Raw genomic sequence first — 7500 nt, forward strand, 5'->3', positions numbered from 1 at the left:
AAGTCGCGGTGAGTGGAAAGGGTTCAACTAACACTCACTACAGTACAAACGTCGCTTGTTATTTATTTGCTGCTTTGAAATGCTTCTCAGTGAGATTTTTAGGTTGATAGCAGTTCTTTTCCGTAATAATTCAATTGTGGAATAAGTAGATGCGCAAACTTTGCCAGCGATATACTTTGTTGTTAAGTTCGTTCGATGTGCATTGATGTGTTAGTTTGTTCGATGCAAGGAATTGTTCTTTTGTTTGGAGTCTTTATAAGAAGTATTTGAAAGTTGCTTTTCATGCTCATAAGCGTCATTTTTTCTGATTTCATGGCATCTACAACCTCAGCCGAACAGATGTTGAATGCAACTGGAAGAAACGCAAAGCAAGCACACCACTCTCTTGGCAAGCCGTCGAAGAAATGTTCCCAGCAAGCAACTTTGGTTGCGTTTTGAAGGCCAAACGGGTCACTCAGTCTCTCTTGAAGCGTCTTCTTGGTGAATACGATTTGTCTGGGGTAAAGGCTGTGCAGTGGTGTGTGAACAATGAACAGGAAGCACTCAAAGCATTCACTCTGTTGACTGGGAAAACCGTCCAGGAAACTGGCATTTGGTTGGATGCCTCGGGAATCCTTGGAGCTTCTCCTGATGGAATTGTAGACCATGAAACCGTCCTAGAAGCTAAGTGCCCTTACACTGAAAGGAACCTATCAATTGAGGAGGCCATTGCTACTTCACCAACGTTTTGCTTAGAAAAAGCACAGGATGGCAATGGATATGTTTTAAAGAAGGACCACGTCTACTGGGACCAGGTACACGGTGAAATGTTTTTTACAAGGAGAAAGTTTTGTTATTTCGTGGTTTGGACTTCTAAGGATGTGGCTTGTCAAAATAGAGCAAGATGAAACCTGGGATGCAAATATTCCAATCTTAAAAGAATTTTATTTTAAACATATTTTTCCCAAAATAGTGGAAGGTGCATTGTTTTTTTTTCAGACATGCATAAGGCTTCCTTCCTAAGAGTATTGGTTGAACTTAGACTTTCAGGTTGTAACTTTTCTCCACCATTGTCATGCAGTGTAACCATTGCCCCAGCGGAGATTTGGGAAATGTATTGGGCTATTGGACTAAATTTTTAAGAGATAAAAAATAAGATTGTAAATTTGAGTAGCAAAGAGTCAAGAGTGCAAGTTGTTTAATCTTTATAATTTTGTACTAAGAAAAATAAAATAAGGTTTACTATTAAATGTCTTGCAATAATAGTGGCATCCTGACTAATTGTTTATGTCTGTGTTTATGTATTTAGTAGCATACACATAACTGAAGAAAGGTAATTCGACTGACTCAGAACTGCCATACAATGACCATGATTTTTGTTTACTGATAACAGGCAAACATGTACTTAGATTACTCAAACTCTGTTCCCTCACACCCCTCTTTGTTAAGTGGAAATTGTAAATTAACCAGTGCAGCACATAACTGAAAAATAACATCAGCATAACATCTTAAATAATATGGGATGAAAGTTAAAATTTTAAAATCCTTTAACCTTGCATTTGCCCTCTCTACATGGATCCTTGCTCTAGCAATGGATTTTGTTTTCTTTGCTTCACTTTCAGTGAAAACACCATTATTCAAAAAAGGTGGAATGTTGAGAGAAACATCATTTGGCAAAATGTCCTGAATAAGGAAGCCTTTGTCGGCTAAAACCATGTCCCCTGCAACAAGATGGTTCAACAGACCTGACTGTTGTACTATGGCTTTGTCGGAAATAGACCCAGGGTACAATTTGCTAACAAAAGTTATTACTGCATTTGGTGCAACCCCAACAATTACTTTGAAAGAGTTCATGCCCCTGTAGCTTGAATAGGTAGCATTTTGCTGACTCATTAACCCTGGGGCTGCAATCTCCACATCGGTACAATCAATGACAATTCTGCAAGACGTAAACTCAGAAAAAGAAGATGGTGCACATAACACATTTTTTTCCCTGGATGGAATGGTTGTCATGATGTCACGAAACAATATAGAATACAAAACATGAATGAAAGTGGTCACAATATTAGCTATTGTTGCCACACTGCAGCTGAAAAGCTGTGCAAGGTGCAGGTTGGTATAATTTTGTCTGAGTTTCATTAAAGTAATAAAAATCTGGTCCTCAAAATTAATGGACTCTACTCTCCAACCGGAATAATAAACAATACAATCTTTGAATCTTAAGGCATGAAGTACTACAATGTTAAAAACGTCTTTCGTTGGAAGCCCTGTTTCCATTCTAAGAACCTCTGCACTTAGTCCCGAAACGTTGTAGTGTTTTTGTGCGTAGCTTTCTTTTTCTTGCCTGTCCTTTTCTGTCCTGTCCTGTCCTGAAGTTCCTCCCTGGCTTGATCTAATTCTGCCTCCAGTATTATCTCATTTGTTGTCTTGTTGCAACATTCTTGTTTGCTGTTATTATCAGTTAGCTGCTGCTCAGATCCTCTGATTGCCTCAGCCACCATTTCTTGCACAGTTTTCTTTCCAGCTGTTACTTTTTTCTTTTTCTTTGGTGGTCCTCCTTCACTAGGAAATATCTTATCTCGATTTCTTTCGTAAATCGTGGGCCCATATTGTTTATTTCCATCCGTGAAATGACAACTACACACTCTGGAATGCTTACTTGGCTCTCTGTCTTTCCTCCTATTTCAAAGAAACATATAACACAACTTAATCTTAAATACTTGGCACGATTTAAATTTCTCAAAATTCGTTTAAATTTTTCAACTCCTGAAGTCCATTCAAAAAGCTCTAGATTATATAAATCAAGCGGCGGCCGCCTTTTCATAACACAAACAACATTGAAATAATTTGGGCACTGAAAAATTATACGTTTTGGAAGCAAACACATGTTAGCACAGTTGTATTCTAGGTTTTTCACAGATCAAAATGCAAGGAAAATACGTACTCAGTGCCCACAAACTAAACACTGCCTGCGATTGTTCATCAAACATTTGTCAAAATAACTTCAGTATTCCGACAGTGTTCCGAGTCGGTGGAAATCGCACACTCGCAAAAAATTGCCAAATGTATGATGTTCTTTGAGCAAAAAGATAATTATTAGTGCCATAACAAACCTTATCAGTCGGATCCATCGTTTGTATTCCTCTTTTTCCTTCTTATCGCTTGGAAATGCAAAGAACTTGCAAGTGTGGCTTTCTGATGAATGACTGCACGTCGGAGCAAAGCAGTAGACCATTTGTGTCCGTTCTGATAAATTTCTTCGGACAAAAACCGATAATGATCAAATAGTATTTGTCGTTTTTACCCTCTCTGTTCTCCTTTGTGGCCTCTTTTGTGCTAAAACACAGGGTTAATAAGCGTTTTGACCTCAAGGCAAAGCGGAGACAAACACGACTTGACCCACGCGCAAGAGATTATCTGAGTTGTTTAGAACTGAATTTTTAGCGCCATGGCAACGTGACGTCACACTTTAGAACTCTATTGCTGGTGGACAAACAGAAGGAGCTAATGAGCCTCCATTTTCGTTCCCAGATCCCATCGTTTCTCCCGGGGGGCGGGGTCTCCGCACGAGAAAAAGAAGATGTTATGCTTGTAAGCGCAGCCATGTTTAGCACTATTAAGATCTCATATATGAATTCCAGAATTCCTAGAAAACTGGGACTGAAAATTTTATGTCTCCAGAACCCTGCGTTCTCTTGCCAAGGATCTGCCGGCTAAGACAAACGATGGGATCTGGAGACGAGAATCATAGCGTATGTATGTAATGTAATCCATGGGCCTTTTGTTTTCGTCCACCAACATGGTGACGATGACGTAACGTGAGAACCACCTACCGTTCCCTCTCAAACATATTAACCAGACACGATTTCAAATTTCAGCGGAAATATAAGCAATTTTCGAGGCAATTTACGTTCAACCGATCAAAGCTCAGTATGATTTTCCAGGTGAATTTTATGGTTTTATGACCAGCAACAAGGAGAAGATTCAGTTTTGATTTCAAAACACAGTCATTGCCTCAGTCAATATGACTGAGGCAATGTCCATGGTTAAATTATCTTCGCAGCTATTTTAGGTGTTTATGATGAGCACATCTCAAAGACAACACCGGAATCACGCTTAATTTTAAAAAATCACCAAAAAAATAACAGAGGCAATTGCCTCGGTTTGCCTCATACTGACAACGGCCCTGACAGTTAACGACGGAGTAATTCATTTGTCAATTGAAACCACGCCCCTCCCCCCCCCCCCCAAACCCCTGGGACGTAGCGGTGGATGTAACATTTGCAGTGTTACAGTGAAACTTCTTTTTAGCGGCCACCCTCGGGGTAACGGCTAGTGACCGCTTAATGGAGGTTGGCCGCTTAAACAGAAAAAAAAAAAGGTTCTTCAGAACTTAGCACAATCTTTTTAGTAGAAACGTCACCTTATTCTAAAACAAACACCTTTAGAGTTTGTGACAACTTTTGCACAAGAGACAGCTCTAATATACAAAATTACAGTACTGTCAGAACGAACAAATACTCCTCAAAATGTTGAGATGAGGCTCTCTCAACTTAACATGAACAATCTAAACTATATGGCGTAAACTAAGTTGATTCATAGCCGGAAAAGGAGGCAAAATCTTTTGTTACTGGGTTGAAGAAAAAAAAAAATTACAAGGAATCCTGTCGCTAAAAACCAAACTAAGTGAATTAAACTCTTGGTGGCCGCTTAATAGACGTGAAAACAATAGGAGAACTCTCATCGTGACAGCCAAAACGTGGCCGTGGGCGCTTCATAATTGAGGTTTATAGGGGTGGCCGCTTAATAGAGGTTTGATTTACAATATTATTCACAAATTATTTCGGGACTTTGATAACTGTCCTCCTAATAGAGAGTGGCCGCTAAATGGGGGCTCCACTGTATTAGGATTTGTATGGGAATCCCGATAAAAGGCTTACGAAAATAATCATATGAAAAGAAATTCAAATAAAAAGCCTAACCTTATTGCCATTGTAAGTAGCTGACAACAGCCCGAGACAACAGGCCCTCCGAGTTACTCTGGACGAGATCTTTTTCCACTCATTTATTTAGACAATTCTATCAACCGTTTACATGAGGTGGGGGAGACATGACAACTCGTGAGGGCGAGACAACTCGGGGAACCCTGGCAGGCGAGATAACTTTTTCTCATGTAAACAGTTTGGCTCGACTACCCGAGACGAGACAGCAAAATCTTAAATGCGCACGCTTAAAATAAAAATCAAAGAATCGACAATTTGGGGGTTAAGCATGTTGCGTTTGTTTTCGAATGAAAAGGTTTTTCCCTCAAAAATTCTCACCGCTGTCAACGGAAACTCTCGATTCAAAAACAGCCTATTATTTAAACTACGTATTACTGGCCATTAAGATTGTCAGTCCACTTTCTGAAAGGGAAAAAGCAACTATACTTGATAAAAAAGAACTAGAAAGAAAGAAGGGCAAAGGATGATACTTATTTTTTTGAGGAGTTGTCTCAAAATATATGCTTAATTAAGTACGGTCACTTTTTTCTCGGTCATGCAATTCTCATATAGACGCTGGGTGTGCCCAGGGAAGGAGGGCTGTCTCAGATAACCGAGACCATATAGACAGGCCCTTATTCTACATTCATAGAATTTGCTCGTTTTCAAGTTTACCTCAAACGGGTGTTGAATCCAACAAACAAAATCTTCTTCCTGTTACAAATTAAACACAAACTGACCTCTATAGTTTTTACTTTCCAGATCAAATATCAGAATGTCACATACAAGGTTTCTTAGTTCCACAAAACGCAGCTTTATTATCGGTGACAAAATGAAATAAAAAACAAGACATAAACGCTTTTACATATTGTAATAGAGATCCCGTATCCAAATGTTCGCCTAGCCTGTGACTGTTTAGTGCTGTCAGCACGAGCGGAAGACATCCGAGGGTGAATTCGCTTTTACTGATTTCTTATAATGTAGTCCAAGAAATTTTTTCTCTACTTTCCAGAAATGATAATACATTAATTCTGATCATTCTAGCCGTTAAACACCCTCTGGTCTTCAAGGAATAACAATTCAATAATTGCGGTACTCCTCGCTGCCACTCCAAGAGAAGATGGTTCAACAACGATTTCTATTCCGTTTCCACACGATAATATGTTGCGAAGAGCAAGTCATATATAAATAATCATAGAAAATGAAATTCTAAGAAACATAGCTTACTTTTCTGCGGAAAACCATTTTATGTCCGATGGAAAAATATTGCTTTAACCGAGTTCTGGGGCACCGGAAATGGTGACTGAAGTGATGTGGGCGCGCAATTTGAAGTGGGTGACTGCAGTCCTCATATTGGCAAAACGTTTTATCTTCATTACGTACTGATTTCTCTGACCAATTTTGTTTCCAAATCGGGATGGCGACTGAAATATTAACATATATTATCACAGGCACCGAACAATTTGTTTCGGTAGAAAGTCTGTTCAAAATGTCAAGAAAATTCGGTTTTATTGTGAAGAATGACTCGAGTTTTCGTTGGAAAAATTTCAGCTCAAATGCTAGTGAAATTTTTTCTGTTCTTTGCTGGGCAAGTAAGTCTTTTGAAGTCCTAAATACATGTAGCTCATCTAGAACTCCGTTCTAAAATGATACGAGATTTCCGAAGGTTGTGTAATACAAGGAAGATTCAAAGGTACCTGGGAATCCGAACAGATTAGTCTGTGCTATGTTAAACAAATTTGCTTTTAAAAGGAAATAAAACGATCAGAAAGCACAGAAAACCAATTTCAACTTATTTTACTGACTTTTGTCTGCTTTAGGAGAGGACAAAGTCTATTTTACTAATCAACTGGTTGACAAGGGCGGCGACTTTCTTTGCATAAAGTTTAAAACTGATTGTTGTTGGCGTCAGTAACCCAAGTCCTTTCGAGGAACAGTTGTCACTTTCACTTTCAACTTTGTGACGTCTTTTAACGATCTGTTCATGGCAATTTGCATCGCTGGGACTCGAAAAAAGGTTTATATTTTTAAAGTTCTATCCATTCAACGGAATCGTCAGTTTGAACTGTAGTGCATAAACACTAGACTCTTCTCTTCGTTGACAATCGAATCACATCACTTCGCTTCAGGTCCAAGTTCCCTCGTAGTTGAATGGATATGAAAAAAGGACATTACGGTTTTTTTTGATGAAATCGACTAAACATACTCATTCGAGAAAGGATAGAAGGCCTTGCGTCCGGCATCATTGTGTATTATTAACTCAATACCTACCCGGTGCTCGCATTTGCTTTTTGATTTTGCTCGATGAATAGATTAGCCACACAATGCAAGCAATACTCTTATTCTCGTGCATGCACATAATAATTCAGGGCCCCCGCATAATAACTTACAGCTTATTTGTTTCGGTCTGCCCCTGATAAGTGTGTCATGTCTAGCTCTGGAAATTGACGAGCAAAATATTATACCGCCTTAAAGATTCTATCACAGGTATGTTTTTTTCCTGATCTCAGAATAGGAAAAAAAATACCCTGCAACGGCT

At 39.0% G+C, this 7500-nt stretch overlaps 1 pseudogene; it reads right to left on the bottom strand.

The window, feature by feature from the left end:
• Positions 1-1389: 1389 nt before the first annotated feature.
• On the bottom strand, positions 1390-3214 carry LOC137967986 (uncharacterized; annotated as a pseudogene).
• Positions 3215-7500: the final 4286 nt, after the last annotated feature.

The sequence above is a fragment of the Montipora foliosa genome, chromosome 8 (genome assembly GCF_036669935.1).
Source record: "Montipora foliosa isolate CH-2021 chromosome 8, ASM3666993v2, whole genome shotgun sequence".
Taxonomy (NCBI): Eukaryota; Metazoa; Cnidaria; class Anthozoa; order Scleractinia; family Acroporidae; genus Montipora; species Montipora foliosa.